Source organism: Salmo trutta, chromosome 8 (genome assembly GCF_901001165.1).
Source record: "Salmo trutta chromosome 8, fSalTru1.1, whole genome shotgun sequence".
NCBI classification, from domain to species: domain Eukaryota; kingdom Metazoa; phylum Chordata; class Actinopteri; order Salmoniformes; family Salmonidae; genus Salmo; species Salmo trutta.
The window spans coordinates 11767498-11787768 of NC_042964.1; the positions used below are offsets into that span (position 1 = coordinate 11767498).

At 41.3% G+C, this 20271-nt stretch overlaps 1 protein-coding gene and 1 long non-coding RNA gene across 3 annotated transcripts in view; both read right to left on the bottom strand.

The window, feature by feature from the left end:
* LOC115198197 (regulator of G-protein signaling 12-like) overlaps nucleotides 1-20271 on the bottom strand; it is a 66338-nt gene that overhangs the window by 20506 nt on the left and 25561 nt on the right. The gene's annotated exons all lie outside the window — the stretch shown is intronic.
* LOC115198198 (uncharacterized) lies at nucleotides 5672-6527 on the bottom strand. Its single transcript, XR_003879188.1, has 2 exons — nucleotides 6469-6527; nucleotides 5672-6296 (listed from the first exon to the last, which is right to left on the bottom strand). It is a non-coding gene; the product is annotated as an uncharacterized LOC115198198 (long non-coding RNA).

The window sequence follows — 20271 nt, forward strand, 5'->3', positions numbered from 1 at the left end:
AAACACATCTCCCTCACTAGCTTTAAGCACCAGCTGTCAGAGCAGCTCACAGATTACTGCACCTGTACATAGCCCATCTATAATTTAGCCTAAACAACTACCCCTTCCCCTACTGTATTTATTTATTTTGCTCCTTTGCACCCCATTATTTATATTTCTACTTTGCACTTTCTTCCACTGCAAATCTACCATTCCAGTGTTTTACTTGCTATATTGTATTTACTTCGCCACCATGGCCTTTTTTGCCTTTACCTCCCTTATCTCACCTCATTTGCTCACTTTGTATATAGACTTATTTTTCTACTATATTATTGACTGTATGTTTGTTTTACTCCATGTGTAACTCTGTGTTGTTGTATGTGTCAAACTGCTTTGCTTTATCTTGGCCAGGTCGCAATTGTAAATGAGAACTTGTTCTCAACTTGCATACCTGGTTAAATAAAGGTGAAATAACTAAATAAAAAACATACAGCCAGGAGTCAAAGGGAGAGAAGATGAAGGGGCCAATAGAAAACAGAGGGTGGAGAGAGCACCCACTCAACTGTTGCTTCAGTAGATCTGTCAGTTAAAAGTACTAAAAACACCACCTTTAAATACACAGTAGTCTCCAGTAACCACATTTTATTCTAAACTACAGACAGCCATCATCTATGATATGACACACGTCTTGGTTAGTTTATAACTCATAAAAAGTCCCTACTGAAACCATGCAATTGGGTCATTCTACGAAAGTGGTTGCTTTCCAGTCCACCGCCTTAACCACGAGGAAAAACAGTTAAAACATCAGATAATAACACAAAATATATGCTTTTGTTTTAATTGAAGTGTTTTTGTGTTAATAAAACATATGTAAGACAGTTCTATTGCAAAAAAATGTTTTATATATCCTAGCTTGTCCCTCGGGTCAGGAGTCGTGGTCAAGTGACATATTTAGAATTGAAAATATATATTTTTTACACACTTTAAATGTCATAATACAAAGGAAAGTAGTATAGTTATTTAGTGGATTACTTAAACTAAAATATCAACTAAATATTATAAATAATTTACAGGGAATACCTCTCAATTTCATGTCCCTCATGTTACCCCATTATAAAAACCACCATTAAAAAAAACATGCAACATGCTGGCCAGCTTCTTACTGGGTCAAAGGTTCTTCGGAGGTGGGGCTGTTTTGAAAAGCACATGGTGAGTCTGGAATCTCTCTTCTATTAGCAATTTGATGATTATTTATTATTGATTATTTATTATTCATTTAATGTGAAGCCTTAAGATGTGTCACCGGTGTTCCACAGTTTACAGTAAAGGGAAAAGGGAATTTGATAAAAAATAATTGTGGTTTGAGCTACTTTCTGAGCTACATTCTGTCTTTGATTATATATTCAAATTAAATAGTCAAATTATATTCTGGAAAGCCTGAATTTTCATCAAAATATGGGTAATACCAGTGACAAAAACGCTACAGGGATTTTTTTTAATATGTTGTAAAAATAGCAAAATACATTAAGCAGTCATGTATGTTAATTTACATTTTTAAGGGGTTGACTATTATCTGACTAAGTATTATTACCGTTGTGCCCTTAAGCAAGGCACTTAACCCTAATTGTTCCTGTAAGTCGCTCTGGATAAGAGTGTCTGCTAAATGACTCAAATGTCAACACAAAATCAGTCGCTAGAGTAGAAGCCTAGCCAAATACCATATAGTCCTAGTTGTAGTATGATATTTCAAGGCCTTGTGTTGTGTTACATTGATGGGAAAAACAGTTGAGATGTCAGCCATATCCATATACCTTCTCTTCTAAATCACTATGTGTCATATGAGAAGCGTTTCTGATGAACGATAATTATACATGTCAGATCATGTCATGTCAGGTTGCCTTTCACATATGTAGGTAACACTTCACGACACATAATCCATAAAAAATTTGCAATTTCAACACTCTTTTGATTTATCTCGCCACACCTACGAAAGTTGTCACACTGGTGATTCACGAAACAGAGTGTGTGTGTGCCTGTGTGCCTGTGTGTGTGTGTGTGTGTATATGTGCGTCATCCGTGTGTGTGTGTGTGTGTGTGTGTGTGTGTGTGTGTGTGTGTGTGTGTGTGTGGTGACAGCCCACAGTGGTTGCTGGGACTACACACACACACCTCTGTGTGTTTTCCAGCTCATTATTTCTTTCACAGCAGTACACCCCTGTGAAGAGATCAAGTGATGGCTGCCCACCTCTGTTGTCTCAACTGCTCTGCTCTCGTCCTCTGTTCACACCTCCAGTGACTGGCTCTATCCATGGGTGGCACTAGGCAGCCAGGCCATAACTACATATGAGGACTCTGAGGTCAGGACCTCTGTAATTTAAAAAAATAAAATAAATAAATAATTAGGAACTCAGTCGGGGTCTCAACTTACTGTCGAGGGTTAAAATAGTAGGAGCAATTTTGAAACTCTGTTGTTCATCAGCAGTTTCCATTATGTTGTTTTATGTCACTCAATTAATTAGTCCATGTCAGTAAGAAAAGTTAGATTGGTCAATTTGCCTAGTTAGTCTAGCCAGCTAATCATGGCCCTTAACTCCAGGGGGGGCCACATTGATTTTGTTAGTCATCTCACTCAGATATCATATTAACATGGCATACATCATGGCAAAATGTGTCAAATTACAGGAAATTATATTTTAAAACTGCTACAACAGAAAAAGTTCTGTAAAGCAAATGTATTTTATTATTTTATTTAATAAAATACTTTTTCTGCTAACAGATCCCTCTGTACATATAAAATTATAGTTTTTAATCCCGGTGCTGAGTTCATGTGCGTTCATGTGTAGTGGCTAATTGTATAACTAATAGTCTATGTGTTTGTAAATTGATTGAGACGAATGAAGCAACAGCATCCAATCTGATAATGGCTTGGCTACATTTTCAAAAACTCCAAATAGCATTTTAGAGTTTTAAATTGCATAGAAATGTAGTAAAACAGTTTACTGAAGTCCTGATGTTTTCATATAGCCCAGGTGCTGGTAGAGAACTCAAGGGGGAACACAGATTATACACTGATTCCTAAGAACTAATGTAGGCTACAGTCAGGTCCAACATTATTTATACCTTTGATAAAGGTGAGAAAAAAATACTGATTTTATTGTATAAAAAATTATCTAAAAAAGGTCAAAATTATTTGTACCCCTAAAGATTCTTATCAATAAAATTAAAACAAAATACCATCTGCATTAACATTCTACTTTTTAAAGTTAATCTCAGTTTAAGGAACTGTCTTGTGGCTTTTACATGGATCCTGTTTCACTGGGGTATAAAAATGATGTAACACACATTTGGATACAAAATGGGTACCAAAAAAATTGCACAAAATTAAATACGACTTACCACTATTAGGGCAACAATTAATATGTTTAAAACCACTGGAACAGTGGTAAACTTGCCTGGTATTGGAAGCAAGTGTATCTTGTCCCCACGCACAGTAAGGAAGATGGTTCGGGAGGCAAAGAAAAGCATGGTCTCATCTTTGGGTCACCAAGTCTCCAAATTTACAATTAGATGTCACCATGCCAATAGGCTCTTTGGAAGGGTTGCCAAAAACAAGCTTTTACTGAGAGCAACCAACGAATGTAAACGCCTGGAGCTTGCTAAACGGCATTGGCACTTTGATTGGAACCGGTGCTATGGGCAAATGACAAGAAAATTGGTCTCTTTGGCCACGCACACCAGTCGTGGGTTTGTCGTCAAAAGAAGGATGCAGATTATAGAAAACAATTGTGCCAAAACAAGGGCGGCAATAATTGACACCTTTAGATGTATTTGTATAACTTGTTAAACAAAATCTCTTTCTCTGAGCAATTATATTAGTATAAAATAAAATAATTATATTTTTTTTGCATAAGATATATTGCAGTATTGGTATTATGCATTTTATTCAGTCTTTATTGCTCATCTTTATCAAGAGTGCCAATAATTATGGACCTGGCTGTACATCTGATAGTGGCATCCAAATCAAATCAAATCAAGACAAGCGTATGACAGCCATGTGTAACGAACATACAGTTGAAGTCGGAAGTTTACATACACATACACTTTGGTTGGAGTCATCACAAATTTCTTGTTAACAAACTATAGTTTTGGCAAGTCAGTTAGGATATTACTTGTGTCATGCACAAGTAATTTTTCCAACAACTGTTTACAGAGAGATTATTTCACTTATAATTCACTGTATCACAATTCCAGTGGGTCAGAAGTTTACATACACTAAGTTGACTGTGCCTTTAAATAGCTTGGAAAATTCCAGAAAATGACGTCATGGCTTTAGAAGCTTCTGATAAGCTAATTGACATAATTTGAGTCAATTGGAGGTGCACCTGTGGATCTATTTCAAGGCCTACCTTCATACTCAGTGCCTCTTTGCTTGACATCATGGGAAAATAAAAAGAAATTAGCCAAGACCTCAGAAGAAAAATTGGAGACCTCCACAAGTCTGATTCATCCTTGGGAGCAATTTCCAAACGCCTGAAGGTACCACGTTCATCTGTACAAACAATAGTAGGCAAGTATAAACACCATGGGACCACGCAGCCGTCATACTGCTCAGGAAGGAGACACATTCTGTCTCCTAGAGATGAACGTACTTTGGTGCGAAAAGTGAGAATCAATCCCAGAACAACAGCAAAGGACCTTGTGAAGATGCTGGAGGAAACAGGTACAAAAGTATCTATATCCACAGTAAAACAAGTCATATATCAACATAACCTGAAAGGCCGATCAGCAAGGAAGAAGCCAGCTCAAAAACCGTCATAAAAAAGCCCGACTACGGTTTGCAACTGTACACGGGGACAAAGATCGTACTTTTTGGAGAAATGTCCTCTGGTCTGATGAAACAAAAATGGAACTGTTTGGCCATAATGACCATCGTTATGTTTGGAGGGAAAAGGGGGAGGCTTGCAAGCTGAAGAATACCATCCCACTCGTGAAGCATGGGGGTGGCAGCATCATGTTGTGGGGGTGCTTTGCTGCAGGAGGGACTGGTGCACTTCACAAATTAGATGGCATCATGAGGGAGAAAAATTATGTGGATATATTGAAGCAGCATCTCAAGACATCAGTCAGGAAGTTAAAGCTTGGTTGCAAATGGGTCTTCCAAATGGACAATGACCCCAAGCATATTTCCAAAGTTGTGGCAAAATGGCTTAAGGACAACAAAGTCAAGGTATTGGAGTGGCCATCGCAAAGCCCTGACCTCAATCCTATAGAACATTTGTGGGCAGAACTGAAAAGGCGTGTGCGAGCAAGGAGGCCTACAAACCAGACTCAGTTACACCAGCTCTGTCAGGAGGAATGGGCCAAAATTCACCCAACTTATTGTGGGAAGCTTGTGGAAGGCTACCCGAAACGTTTGACCCAAGTTACACAATTTAAAGGCAATGCAACCAAATACTAATTGCGTGTATGTAAACTTCTGACCCACTGGGAATTTTATAAAATAAATAAAAGCTGAAATAAATCATTCTCTCTACTATTATTCTGGCATTTCACATTCTTAAAATAAAATGGTGATCCTAACTGACCTAAAACAGGCAATTTTTACGAGGATTAAATGTCAGGAATTGTGAAAAACTGAGTTTAAATGTATTTGGCTAAGGTGTATGTAAACTTCCGACTTCAACTGTATCCATTGAGACAATGTACAACCACAATGATGTTAAGAAAGAAATAAAACTAAACCTTTCCAATGTAAGCATTAACATATGGCAGCCACAGGCTATGCATACATTTCCAACACAAATGCAGGTTTTTCCTAAACCCTGCTTTTTTGTCCTAAACACCACACATTCAACACTGACCCAGGTACCAAACTGTAGCTCAGCTGAGATGTAGCTCAGACCACAGCCCACTGCCACCTAACTGTAACTCAGTTGGTAGAGCATGGTGCTTGTAACGCCAGCGTGGTGGGTTCGGTTCCCAGGACCACCTGTATGTAAAAATGCATGCACACGTGACTGTAAATCACTTTGGATAAAAGCGTCTGCTAAATGGCGTATATTATTATTATATTAAAGACCAGAGTTGTAGAAGAAGTTAAAACTATGGCAGATCACATCCCGCTTCACTTGTTTAGAAGGGTTTTGGTTAAGAGATATTCACTTTCTTGATCACACAGAGAGAAATGCCTTTTCAAACTTCACGCATGTTGAAGCAGTTCCTCTGTCCCAAAGCACAACTGTAAAAACAACCGTTACCACAATGAATGTGATTCCCCACTCCAGATTGATGTTAGTGAGAGAGAACGCCCGACACAGCTGTTTTGAGTGGGAGGAGAGGATAGAGAAAGAGAGAGAGGAAAATAGAGAAAAAGAAGAGGAGAGAGAGAGAGTAATTACTAAAGCAGATGCTTTAACAAAAACAGGAGTCCTTTACCACCACCACAAGACAAAAGAATGAAACCTATGAAGTTTTCAGGAGTTTACTTACGGTGTTGAAGTACCAGGCTTTCTTAAAGGAGAGTCTCTTTTTGAGACTCATTGTTCTCGGAGTCTGGTGTATGTTAACAGGCAGACAGATATGTGTCTGAGCGCATACCTGAACACTCCCCACCAAGGGCGGAGCTTCAATGCAGCCAATAAGGGGAGCCCCCAAGAATGTTTGTCATATCATTAAAAAAAATGGTGACAAAGAAAATAAAATGATATGGTAACACTTTACATGACACCCGGTGTCATAACACGTCATGACAAGGTCTTAACCATGTCATAATGTCATATAAACTGACATAACTTGTTATAACCTGTCATAATATGGTCATAACACTGTCATGACCCATATATTTACACTTGTTGTGACATATATTGTGTTATTTTATGGCTGGTTATGACACCTACATAAGAGTGTCAAACCCCACATTTATTCAAATTCATTTTTTTCTCTGCCAAGAAGTTTCCTTTCATTTGAAAGCTTGTTTCTAAAATCCTTTGTTGTTGTTGTAATGAATTCCTTACAGTCATGTTTTTTCATCAAATTTTAAATAACTTGTAGAAAATATGCTTTATGACACTGTCATGAAGCATTATGACCATCCTGTTTCACTTTACTTGGACTAAGAAAATACACTTTATGAAGCGTTATGACCATCATAATCATATAAGCCAGATAGGCCTATCACTTAAATGCCCTTATATCAAATCAAATCACATTTTATTTGTCATACAGTGAGGGAAAAAAGTATTTGATCCCCTGCTAATTTTGTACGTTTGCCCACTGACAAAGAAATGATCAGTCTATCATTTTAATGGTAGGTTTATTTGAACAGTGAGAGACAGAATAACAACAATAAAATCAAGAAAAACACATGTCAAAAATGTTATAAAAGGATTTGCATTTTAATGAGGGAAATAAGTATTTGACCCCTCTGCAAAACATGACTTAGTACTTGGTGGCAAAACCCTTGCTGGCAATCACAGAGGTCAGATGTTTCTTGTAGTTGACCACCAGGTTTGCACACATCTCAGGAGGGATTTTGTCCCACTCCTCTTTGCAGATCTTCTCCAAGTCATTAAGGTTTCAAGGCTGACATTTGGCAACTCGAACCTTCAGCTCCCTCCCATGATTTTCTAGGTGATTAAGGTCTGGAGCCTGGCTAGGCCACTCCAGGACCTTAATGTGCTTCTTCTTGAGCCACTCCTTTGTTGCCTTGGCTGTGTGTTTTGGGTCATTGTCATGCTGGAATACCCATCCTTGACTGAGGGAAGGAGGTTCTCACCCAAGATTTGACGGTACATGGCCCCGTCCATCGTACCTTTGATACGGTGAAGTTGTCCTGTCCCCTTAGCAGAAAAACACCCCCAAAGCATAATGTTTCCACCTCCATGTTTGATGGTGGGGATGGTGTTCTTGGGGTCAAAGGCAGCATTCCTCCTCCTCCAAACACGGCGAGTTGAGTTGATGCCAAAGAGCTCCATTTTGGTCTCATCTGACCACAACACTTTCACCCAGTTGTCCTCTGAATCATTCAGATGTTCATTGGCAAACTTCAGACGGGCATGTATATGTGCTTTCTTGAGCAGGGGGACCTTGCGGGCGCTGCAGGATTTCAGTCTTTCACGGCGTAGTGTGTTACCAATTGTTTTCTTAGTGACTATGGTCCCAGCTGCCTTGAGATCATTGACAAGTTCCTCCCGTGTAGTTCTGGGCTGATTCCTCACCGTTCTCATGATCATTCTCACTCCACGAGGTGAGATCTTGCATGGAGCCCCAGGCCGAGGGAGATTGACAGTTATTTTGTGTTTCTTCCATTTGCGAATAATCGCACCAACTGTTGTCACCTTCTCACCAAGCCCATTCCAGCCTTGTGTAGGTATACAATCTTGTCCCTGACATCCTTGGAGAGCTCTTTTGTTTTGGCCATGGTGGAGAGTTTGGAATCTGATTGATTGATTGCTTCTGTGGACAGGTGTCTTTTATACAGGTAACAAACTGAGATTAGGAGCACTCCCTTTAAGAGTGTGCTCCTAATCTCAGCTCGTTACCTGTATAAAAGACACCTGGGAACCAGAAATCTTTCTGATTGAGAGGGGGTCAAATATTTACTTCCCTCATTAAAATGCAAATCAATTTAAAAAAAATTGACATGCATTTTTCTGGATTTTTTTGTTGTTATTTTGTCTCTCACTGCTCAAATAAACCTACCATTAAAATTATAGACTGATCATTTCTTTGTCAGTGGGCAAACGTACAAAATCAGCAGGGGATCAAATACTTTTTTCCCTCACTGTATGTGCCGAATACAACCTTACAGTGAAATGCTTACTTAGAGACCACAGACCACGGCCACCCAACTGTAGCTCAGTTGGTCGAGCATGGCGCTTGTAACGCCAGCGTGGTGGGTCAGTCATCAGTCAAAAAGAGGGTGTCTTGTCCTGCTCCTAAAATCTCCTCCTGCATTAATCCCAGATTACAGCATTGGGGTAGGTGCGTGTCTGACATCAATGTGTGCGCAATTACAATGATAATTTAACATGGTCAAATATATATTTTTTTATATATAACATAAACATACAGTTGACACGTAGGCTTTGGTGTATGGAACGTTTTGCCTTGTGTGGTTTTGTGGGTTTTGACACTCTTATGTAGGTGTCATAACCAGCCATAAAATAACGCAATTTATTTCACAACAGATCTAAATATGTGTCATGACAGTATTTTATGACCTTATTATAACAAGTTATGTCAACTGTTATGACATATTATGATATGACCGTGTCATAACGTGTTATGACGCTGGGTGTCCTGTAAAATGTTACCTTTATATCTGCATTTATTTAAGATATTACCTCGCATATCATTGGCACATTCGTCCGTTGTCATGGATTCCCATAATGCATTTTAGGATCCGACCAATCTGTGACAGTCTGCTCATCTGCGTCAGATCTAGCCGGCTAGCTAGCTAAAAATCGGAGCTCTGGCTAGAATGGAACGTAGGTATAAACCTGAGTCTGAAACGCGAAGAGAAAAGGAAGGAAAAACCTGGTCACATGGGCCCTTTACACATTTATTTAGTCAAGTTGAGCAGCATGACAAGATTGAGACTAACAACAATGTCCCTGACACTGACAGTGAATCTGGTGACCGTGTCAATGACAGGAGAAGCAGCTGCATGGCAGCATCAAGCGAGGAAAGAGTGCTTTGAGTCCGACAGCTAGCACCGAGGCCAGGTCAGGAGGAGGATGTTGAGCAGGGGAGGAATGACAGTGTCACCAGCGAGGACCTCATTGGTAGGAATAACAACGAGGGGGTCCCCACCCAAATGCTGCCACCATGTCTGTACAAGTCGGAGAGAGCCGGAGGAATTTGAAGAGGTACCGGACCGGAGGACCTCAGTTCCCCTATACTCCTGCGCTCACTGTTGCCGTGGCAACCCACATGAGCAATACAGTACATTCAGCCTCCGCAACCACAGTGCGTGAGGGATTCGGATGAAATAAAACACAACCCCCTGCTCCCTCCTCCTCGAAAAATGTCCAACCACATTGGCCTCTTTCCTATTCTTTTGTTTCCAGACACAGTTTTCTATATGCATTGCCTTGAGAGGGCTTGAGTCACTGATACATTGAAACCAGATGAATTTTCATATAAGATTTAGCATTTATCCTCATCAGGTTGCACCGTTCAGATATAATTTGATCCACCATAACTATCAACTCCAACTACAAAAGCAATGGACCATTTCTATAACCAAGAAAACAATGTATGATTTAATGAAAATAATTCTGTCAACTATTTGACTGGTTCTACTAGCAGTTTTTCCTTTCCACAAAAGAGAAGGAAAACACGTTTCGAAACCTTTGGCATTGGAGTCGGACTGAGTCGCAGTTCTGATGTTCTTTGGCAATCTCTTGGATCTGTGTGCAAATTGCTTTGGAACCCACTCTATTTTCCCAAACATGGGTGGCCCATTCCAAGGTTTTCTCACAGCTGATGGACAAGCCTTATTCCATTTCATTCCTCTCTTAACACAGAGTTCCCATCCTTTCATCATGGCCTGGAAGTGCCGTGTAACCATGGTTTCACATGTAGTACTTCTTAACATGTTAAGATTTCACAGAGGATTGTTTTATGTCCTAGTGCATTTGAACATGGTACATTATGGTCTATTAATGTTTATCATGGGAATGTCCTCTCAGTCATGGTCTGTGTCAAAAGAGAGAGAAAAGAGAGTGAGAGAGACAGACAGACAAAGAGAGAAAAAGTGTGCATGTATGTGTGTGTGTGTGGTTAACGAAAATTAAAACAAAGACAAAACAGTTATGAAAAAAACTATTTCGTAAACTGAAATAAAATAATTAACTAAACCGTTTGAAAAACTAAAACTATTCTGAATCTATTATCTTTGACTGCAAAACTAACTAAAATAACAAAAAAACCCATAATGAATTATGTTCAGTTTGAGTTTTTTTCCCAAATTGTCAGCAAAAATGTTATGGGGTTTTCAAGCTTTTGTGGGCTTCAAGCCTCTGAATTTGCTACCAGTAGATGGCGATGTTTCAAAAAGACCTTGCTTATGAATCACTATCACCACAAGAGACTGGACTCAATGCTGTAACTATGGGAATACATTTCTTTAAAAGGTGGTAACATTCTAGCCAATGATAAGGCAGATTCGCAAGTGAATAACAGGCACAACTCTGATATAACATTGTTTTTCTCAAAGTTGCCAGGATGCCACGTGCTCTTATATCAGTACATTTGTAAAAACCTAAACATTACAAATCTTCTATTCGATCAAATAAGCTTGACGTATTCGACACTCTCTCATTGACCTCCATACAATTCTCTTTTTTTTTTTGACTGGTTAATGCTTATTTTCGCACAGACAGATTTTGGAGCACAGTCAGCCCTATGGCTTCGCTTCTACCTCTCTGCTATCACTAGCGATCACTAGCTACAGTATCACTAGCTATCAGGGAAGAAATCCGCTAGGTAACTAGCAGAGCCAAAGGGCGAGAACGCCAGGATAGTGGGTTCAATTCCCAGGATGACCCATACATAAAATATAGGCACGCATGACTGTAAGAAGCTTTGGATAAAAGTGGCTACTAAATGGCATATATATTATTAATATCGCATGTATACAAATTTACCAAACACAAATAACCAATAACCAATCCATTTGTTTTTATTTAATGTGCAGCATCTTTTTAGATCAGTTCCTCATCCAATTGTCATGCTTACGATTCTTGCTTACTGACTGTGAGCTGTAAGAAGAAAGCCTAGCAGAAAATTCCCACACTTTATGCTTACTGACATTTTCCAAAATGCCTCAGCCTGTTCCAACCATTGTCTATTGAGTCCCAGTGGTTCTAATACTCAAAATGAAGGCATCCCATGATGAGACTCCATTAGATGGAATCCGCAGTAGGGGAAACAGCACCACTAACCACCCCACGGCCCTTCTTATTGTTTTGTTGACGAAGCGGAGGAGAGGAGTGTCGCACAAAGTGGTAAAAAAATTTGCAGTACATATTTTGCTGTTCCATCGCATATGTAATGATGTCCGAAGAAACGGATGTGACAGCTTTACCATTAATGATTCCAGCTTTAATAATCCCTGAGCCAACACTCCCACAACCAAATCAATTAGTCTGATATTTCCTTTCCTCCCTATACTCTATTCCTATGCGAACATTCCAATGTCAACAAGACCTCGGCAGCACTCGTCAGAAGTTCTAAACAAAGCAATCTCCAATTGAAGCAGACAACTAATCTCTGCCTGCTCTCTTATGGCAGACTAAAAACTATTCCTCTGAAAACAACATCAAGAGAGGGGTTTGGAAGCCACTTCCTTTGACTGATAAGATAGAAAATGCATTTCTTCCCCAACAAAGAGAGGAGAGGAAGAGAGAGAATAGAGACTCCTCTGGCAATATGTGAGCGAGTGAAGATACCCCCCCAGACAGAGCGACAGCATTGTGTTGTGTGCTTCAAAATGTTTTCACTGGGAAATGTGTTTAGCCACAACGTCCCTGTAAGTCTGCTAGACACTGTGTAACATCAGCTCAGATCTGATGATGAGCTCATGAACGATGGTTGGGTGACAGTGAGGGATAGTAAACAAATTGAACGCAATTAGACTAGTCTCTCCCTAAATGTGCCATCTACTTCCTAAATGCAAAGTGGGCATGTAAGACCAAGGATAAAACAGAGGATCATTCCTCAATTCTGACTATGGCATGCATACAGTCAGTGTTCATACATTTTTCATGACTTCAATGGGTGATCATTCATTGCTGGTGTTTGGATGTAGCCTAGAGCACTTATCTGGGGCTATTTGTTTGCAAATTCAATAAAATGTCCACTTGTTTTGAATAATTCTACTACAAAGATCTTCTCGCAAGCATAAGCGATGTCGCAGCCTAAATATCTTTGCCTTGAAGAGCAGCAAGGAAGGACCATGATCAGGTCAAACAAGGAACTGGAGCCCACTGGAACCAATCAGCTGTACACAACCATTCAGCCTTTGGTGTAATCAATTCCAGAAACAAAGACCTTTAACTGTCATTTAAGGTCAGTCTGATTTTCATGTGAACAACAACCATTGTCCCGTTGCGTTTCATCTCCTAATCTCCCTGATCTGTGCTAATCACAGTCATTCTTCTTTAAGAAGAATTGGCTCTCCAATTAGCCGCTACAGCCACAGCAGATGGGGTCGGCTCCAGTCTGGACTTAAACTGGTATGTGTTAAACTGGTATGTTGTTGTAGACTACCTGAGCTGTTGTGTGTGTGTGTGTGTGTGTGTGTGTGTGTGTGTGTGTGTGTGTGTGTGTGTGTGTGTGTGTGTGTGTGTGTGTGTGTGTGTGTGTGTGTGTGTGTGTGTGTGTTTGTGTGTGTGTGTGTGTGTGTGTGTGTGTGTGCATACGTGTGTGCACATGTATGCGAGCGCACCCATGTGTACGCCCACACGTGTGTGTACGTGCAAGTGTGTGTCGATACACTATATATACAAAAGTATGTGGACACCTCTTCAAATGAGTGTATTTGGGTATTTCAGTCACACCCGTTGCTGACAGGTGTATAAAATCGAGCACCCATCCAATCTCCATAGACAAACATTAGCAGTAGAATGACCTTACTGGAGAGCTCAGTGACTTTCAACGTGTCACCGTCATAAGATTCCACCTTTCCAGTTCAACAAATGTCAGTTTGACAAATGTCTGCTCTGCTAGAGCTGCCCCGGTCAACTGTATGTGCTGTTATTGTGAAGTGTAAATGTCTGGGAGCAACAACAGCTCAGCCACGAAGTGGTAGGCAACACAAGCTCACAGAACGTGACCGCCAAGTGCTGAAGTGCATAAAAACAGTCTGTCATCGGTTGCAACACTCACTACTGAGTTCCAAACTGCCTCTGAAAGCAACATCAGCACAAGAACTGTTCATCGGGAGCTTCATGAAATGGATTTCCATGGCCGAGCAGCCGCACACAAGCCTAAGATCACCATGAGCAATGTCAAGCGTCGGCTGGAGTGGTGTAAAGCTCGCCGCCATTGGACTCTGGAGCAGTGGAAACGCATTCTCTGGAGTGATGAATCATGCTTTACCATCTGGCAGTCTAACGGACGAATCTGAGGTTGGCAGATGCCAGGAGAACGCTACCTGCCCCAATGCATGGTGCCAACTGGAAAGTTTGGTGGAGGAGGAATAATGGTCTGAGGTTGTTTTTCATGGTTCTGGCTAGGCCTCTTAGTTCCAGTGAAGGGAAATATTTACGCTACAGCATATAATGACATTCTAGACGATTCTGTGCTTCCAACTTTGTGGTAACAGTTTGTGGAAGGCCCTTTCCTGTTTCAGCATGACAATGCCCCTGTGCAGAAAGCGAGGTCCATACAGAAATGGTTTGTCGAGATCGGTGTGGAAGAACTTGACTGACCTCAACCCCATCAAACAGCTTTGGGATGAATTGGAATGCCGACTGCGAGCCAGGCCTAATCGCCCATCATCAGTGCCCGACCTCACTTATGCTCTTGTGGCTGAATGGAAGCAAGTCCCTGCAGCAATGTTCCAGCATCTAGTGGAAATCCTTCCCAGAAGAGTGGAGGCTGTTATAGCAGCAAAGGGGGGGACCAACTCCATATTAATGCCCATGATTTTGGAATGAGATATTCGATGTAAAGGTGTCCACATACTTTTGGTCATGTAGTGTATATATCTGCGTCACTGTTAGCCAGGTAATTTAAGCTGGTGCTTAAAGCTAGTGAGGGAGATAAGTGTTTCCAGTTTCAGAGATTTCTGTAGTTCGTTCCAGTCATTGGCAGCAGAGAACTGGAAGGAGAGGCGGCCGAAGGAGGAATTGGCTTTGGGGGTGACCAGTGAGATATACCTGCTGGAGCGCGTGCTACAGGTGGGTGCTGCTATGGTGACCAGCGAGCTGAGATAAGGGGGGACTTTACCTAGCAGGGTCTTGTAGATGACCTGGAGCCAGTGGGTTTGGCGACGAGTATGAAGCGAGGGCCAGCCAACGAGAGCGTACAGGTCGCAGTGGTGGGTAGTATATGGGGCTTTGGTGACAAAACGGATGGCACTGTGATAGACTGCATCCAATTTATTGAGTAGGGTATTGGAGGCTATTTTGTAAATGACATCGCCGAAGTCGAGGATCGGTAGGATGGTCAGTTTTACGAGGGTATGTTTGGCAGCATGAGTGAAGGATGCTTTGTTGTGAAATAGGAAGCCAATTCTAGATTTAACTTTGGATTGGAGATGTCTGATGTGAGTCTGGGAGGAGAGTTTACAATCTAATCAGACACCTAGGTATTTGTAGTTGTCCACATATTCTAAGTCAGAACCGTCCAGAGTAGTGATGCTGGACGGCGGGCAGGTGCAGGCAGTGATCGGTTGAAGAGCATGCATTTAGTTTTACTTGTATTTAAGAGCAGTTGGAGGCCACAGAAGGAGAGTTGTATGGCATTGAAGCTCGTCTGGAGGGTTGTTAACACAGTGTCCAAAGAAGGGCCAGAAGTATACAGAACGGTGTCGTCTGCGTAGAGGTGGATCAGAGACTCACCAGCAGCAAGAGCGACATCATTGATGTATACAGAGAAGAGAGTCAGCCGAAGAATTGAACCCTGCGGCACCCCCATAGAGACTGCCAGAGGTCCGGACAACAGGCCCTCCAATTTGACACACTGAACTCTATCAGAGAAGTAGTTGGTGAACCAGGCGAGGCAATCATTTGAGAAACCAAGGCTGTCGAGTCTGCCGATGAGGATGTGGTGATTGACAGAGTCGAAAGCCTTGGCCATACTAGGGCAGCCATGACAGTGATAACGCGTTAGAGATGTTTACCTTTCTCATTCCTGATGCTCTACATCTCTCAGAGTCAGACACACCAAACCCAGTCTATATAACAGTCAGAACTGAGTGTTTCTTCCTTGTTCCAGAGACGGGTAATATCAATTTAACCCCGCCTGACCCTTCGTACAGGTACTGTGACCTAATGTCTTTCCGAGGCATGACATTCGCTCCATTAAGCAATTGCTAGTGTCGCTCTGAATGCAGATACGTCAGTGTGGCGGAAGCGTAAAAAATTGGTAACTTCATTGAGAATAGATTGGATAACATCTCACATCTCAAACTTTCATAACAGGCTTACTGTACAGTGTGTGACATTCAACGTTGAGCTGAAAACATCATTGCAGTAAATCAGTTGAGGAACATTGAGGAAGATCGAACTGGTCCACGCAAGAAAAATATTCAGACATCACACATCACGTTGACTATGACAGAGGAGAGCCTTGAAGGCGTGCAGAGTTGGCCACATTAGACCCCAACACGCCCTCGCCCTGCTTTCTCTTCACTTTCTCTCCCACACACAAGAAATGGGCTTTCCAAACTGAAACCTTGCACTTGTAATTAGCCCTTAGATTCTTCACCATTAGTCTCCCAAAAATAGCCCCACTACAGAGAGAGAAAGCGTGAAGGGTTTCATGCAGTGTTTTAAAAATCAAGGGCTTACTTGGGCGGTCTCCCATTATGGCATTAGGGGCCACGCCCCACTTGTCATTGGTAAAAAAAAATAACACTTGTGATTGGTCAACAACAAAAAAATATATATATATTTTAATAATATTTCAAAAATATATTGTTCAAAAGAAACTGTTCAGTGTACTTACTACTCTGCCCCTCATTGACTACCGGTAGCAGCATCTCCGCCTCCATGGGTGCATAGGCTTTGCGAACATTGCTTGGATAGCTATTGGCTATGACGGGGAACTGTTAGCATAAATGATAACAGCACAAAGTAAATGAACCATTCTGGGGCTCTCAAATGTGCGTTCAGTCAGAACTTCTGGGTCTAATCTAGTCTCCCTCCCAATACGTCTCTCACGCCAGACGCCGTGAGACTAGATCTGCTCTATCAGGTACAGGTGGCGTTGAAGCAAAAAGCTAATTGTAATTAACTTGGGACCTGATATCTACATCCAACAAGAGTTGAAGGACAGAGGAATACACTCGCTAGAACCTTCTCACCGAGGATCTGGTAAGACAGAAAAGCATGACGGTGGCTTACTGCAATAAATGCACAGATCACTTTATATACTGTATCTTCTCAAAGAAACTAATGGTAGTTCAAAAACGTGGCATCATATTTCTGTCATGCTGCTTTGTCCCGAGTACTTAGCCAATCAGCGGCCGCCACCGGTGGTTTTGTTTTAGCCTATGATGAGAGGGACAGCTAGTTTCCGTCCTCCTCTGAGTACATTGACTTCAATACAAAAACTAGGAGGCTCATGGTTCTCACCCACTTCCATAGACTTACACAGTAATTATAACAACTTCCAGAGGACGTCCTCCAACCAATCAGAGCTCTTGCAGTATGAACTGACATGTTGTCCACCGAGAATTTATCTAGTACTGAACGCATTAGCTACAGCTAGCTAGTACTGCAGTGCATAAAATGTGGTGAGTAGTTGACTCAAAGAGAGAGAAAGACAATAGTTGAACAGTTTTGAACAAATTCATTTATTCAAAAATGAAGCAGGAGCAAGAAACAGAGAGAGAGACATTGCTGTATTTAGCAATTTTTGTTCTCTCACTTTCACTGACAGTGCCTTCAGAAAGTACACAGACCCCTTGACTTTTTCCACATTTTGTTACGTTACAGCCTTATTCTAAAATTGATTAAATAAATAAGAATCCTCAGCAATCTACACACAATACCCCATAATGACAAAGCAAAGTTTTTTTAAACATTTTTGCAAACGTATAAAAAAATAAAAAAATAAAAACAGAAATAACTTATTTACATAAGTATTCAGACCCTTTGCTATGAGACTCGAAATTGAACTCAGGTGCATCCTGTTTCCATTGATCATCCTTGAGATGTTTCTACAACTTGATTGGAGTCCACCTGTGGTAAATTCAATTGATTGGACATGATTTGGAAAGGCACACAACTGTCTATATAAGGTCCCACAGTTGCACAACACATCAGAGCAAAAACCAAGCCATGAAGTCGAAGGAATTGTCCGTAGAGCTCCGAGACAGGATTGTGTCGAGGCACAGATCTGGGGAAGGGTACCAAAACATTTCTGCAGCATTGACGGTCCCCAAGAACACAATGGCCTCCATCATCCTTAAATGGAAGAAGTTGAGAACCACCAAGAGAAGGGCTTTGGTCAGGGAGGTGACCAAGAACCCGATGGTCACACTGACAGAGCTCTAGAGTTCCTTTGTGGAGATGGGAAAACCTTCCAGAAGGACAACCATCTCTGCAGCACTCCACCAATTAGGCCTTGATGGTAGAGTGGCCAGACGGAAGCCACTCCTCAGTAAAAGGCACATGACAGCCCGCTTGAAGTTTGCCAAAAGGCACCTAAAGACTCTCAGACCATGAGAAACAAGATTCTCTGGTCTGATGAAACCAAGATTGAACTCTTTGGCTTGAATGCCAAGCGTCACATCTGTCTGGAGGAAACTTGGCACCCTCTCTATGGTAAAGTATGGGGGTGGCAGCATCATGCTGTGGGATGTTTTTTAGTGGCAGGGACTGGAAGACTAGTCACGATTGAGGTAAAGATGAATGGAGCAGAGTACAGAGATATCCTTGATGAAAACCTGCTCCAGAGCGCTCAAGACCTCAGACTAGAGAGAAGGTTCACCTGCCAACAGGACAACGACCCTAAGCACACAACCAAGACAACGCAGGAGTGACTTCGGGACAAGTCTCTGAATGTTCTTGAGTGGCCCAGCCAGAGCCCAGACTTGAACCCGATCAAACCTCTCTGGAGACTTGAAAATAGCTGTGCAGCAACGCTCCCCATCCAACTTAAGAGGATTTGCAGAGAAGAATGGGAGAAAGTCCCTAAATACAGGTGTGCCTGCCACACCTGTATGCCAAGCTTGTAAGAAGACTCGATGCTGTAATCACTGCCAAAGGTCCTTCAACAAGCTCCCGAGTGGCGCAGCGGTCTAAGGCACTGCACTCGGTGCAAGAGGCGTCACTACAGTCCCTGGTTCAAATCCAGGCTGTATCACATCTGGCCATGATTGGGAGTCCCATAGAGTCATCCGGGTTTGGCTGTGGTAGGCCGTCATTGTAAATAAGAAATTGTTCTTAACTGACTTGCCTGGTAAAATAAAAAAACAAAGTAGTTACTGAAGGTTCTGAATACTTATGTGATATATATATATTATTTAAATAAGCTTTTTTTTTTAAATCAACTTTTTTTGCTTTGTCATTATCGGATATTGTGTGTAGATTGATGAGGGAAAAAATTTATTTAATCATTTTTAAAATAAGGTTGTAACATAACAAAATGCGCAAAGCACTGTAATTAGCTAGAAAATGCAGCTAGCTAGTTTAGCCTACTCAAACACCCGGCTCAAACAGAGAGGGATGCTATGTTAGCTAGCTGGCTATGACTATCCAACACTAGAACTCTTCCAATTCAAGCTAAGCTTTTGGTTTTATTAATTTACTGCCACCGAGGCATGCCTGTGTTACAGATAAACTGCTTGCTGACTGTTCACTGTACTGCGGGTTTACTAACATGTTAGTTCTAATAGCTATGTTGACTAGCTATAACGCTAGCTAATATGGTGACAACGATATAGGCTGTGTGTAGAGGTTAACAGTTATGATATGATATGAAGGTTTGGCTTGGAAAGTTTTTTTCGACCTGGTCACAGATAGCTGATGTGTTGTGCACTGAAGTTACCAAGTGAAGGGAAAATGTGAGAGGAGGAGAGCTCGTAGATGCGAGAATGAAAACAATGAGCAAAGTGATCATGCTGTTTGTATGTGGCTGCTATGAAAGTGAACTGTGTTTGCACGTGATCAGGAGCATGTGTATTCATTACGCTAATTCTTAAATAAAACGAAACAGGGATAAACATACCTGAATTTGTCCAATAGAAACTCTCGTTTGCAACTATTGGACAACTGATTACACCCCAGATCAGCTAGATGCAGGCAAGCGTGTGCAAGGTGGGATTAAATGTGTCCCTGTCTGTCACCTTGATTATTCAAATTTTTCTCTCGACCTGTGCACCTACACTATCGTTCAAAAGTTTGGGGTCACTTAGAAATGTACTTGCTTTTGAAAGAAAAGCAAATTTTTTTGTCCATTAAAATAATATAAATTGATCAGAAATACAGTGTAGACATTGTTAATGTTGTAAATGACTATTGTAGCTGGGAACGGCAGATTTTTTATGGAATATCTACATAGGCGTACAGAGGCCCATTATCAGCAACCATCACTCCTGTGTTCAAATGGTAC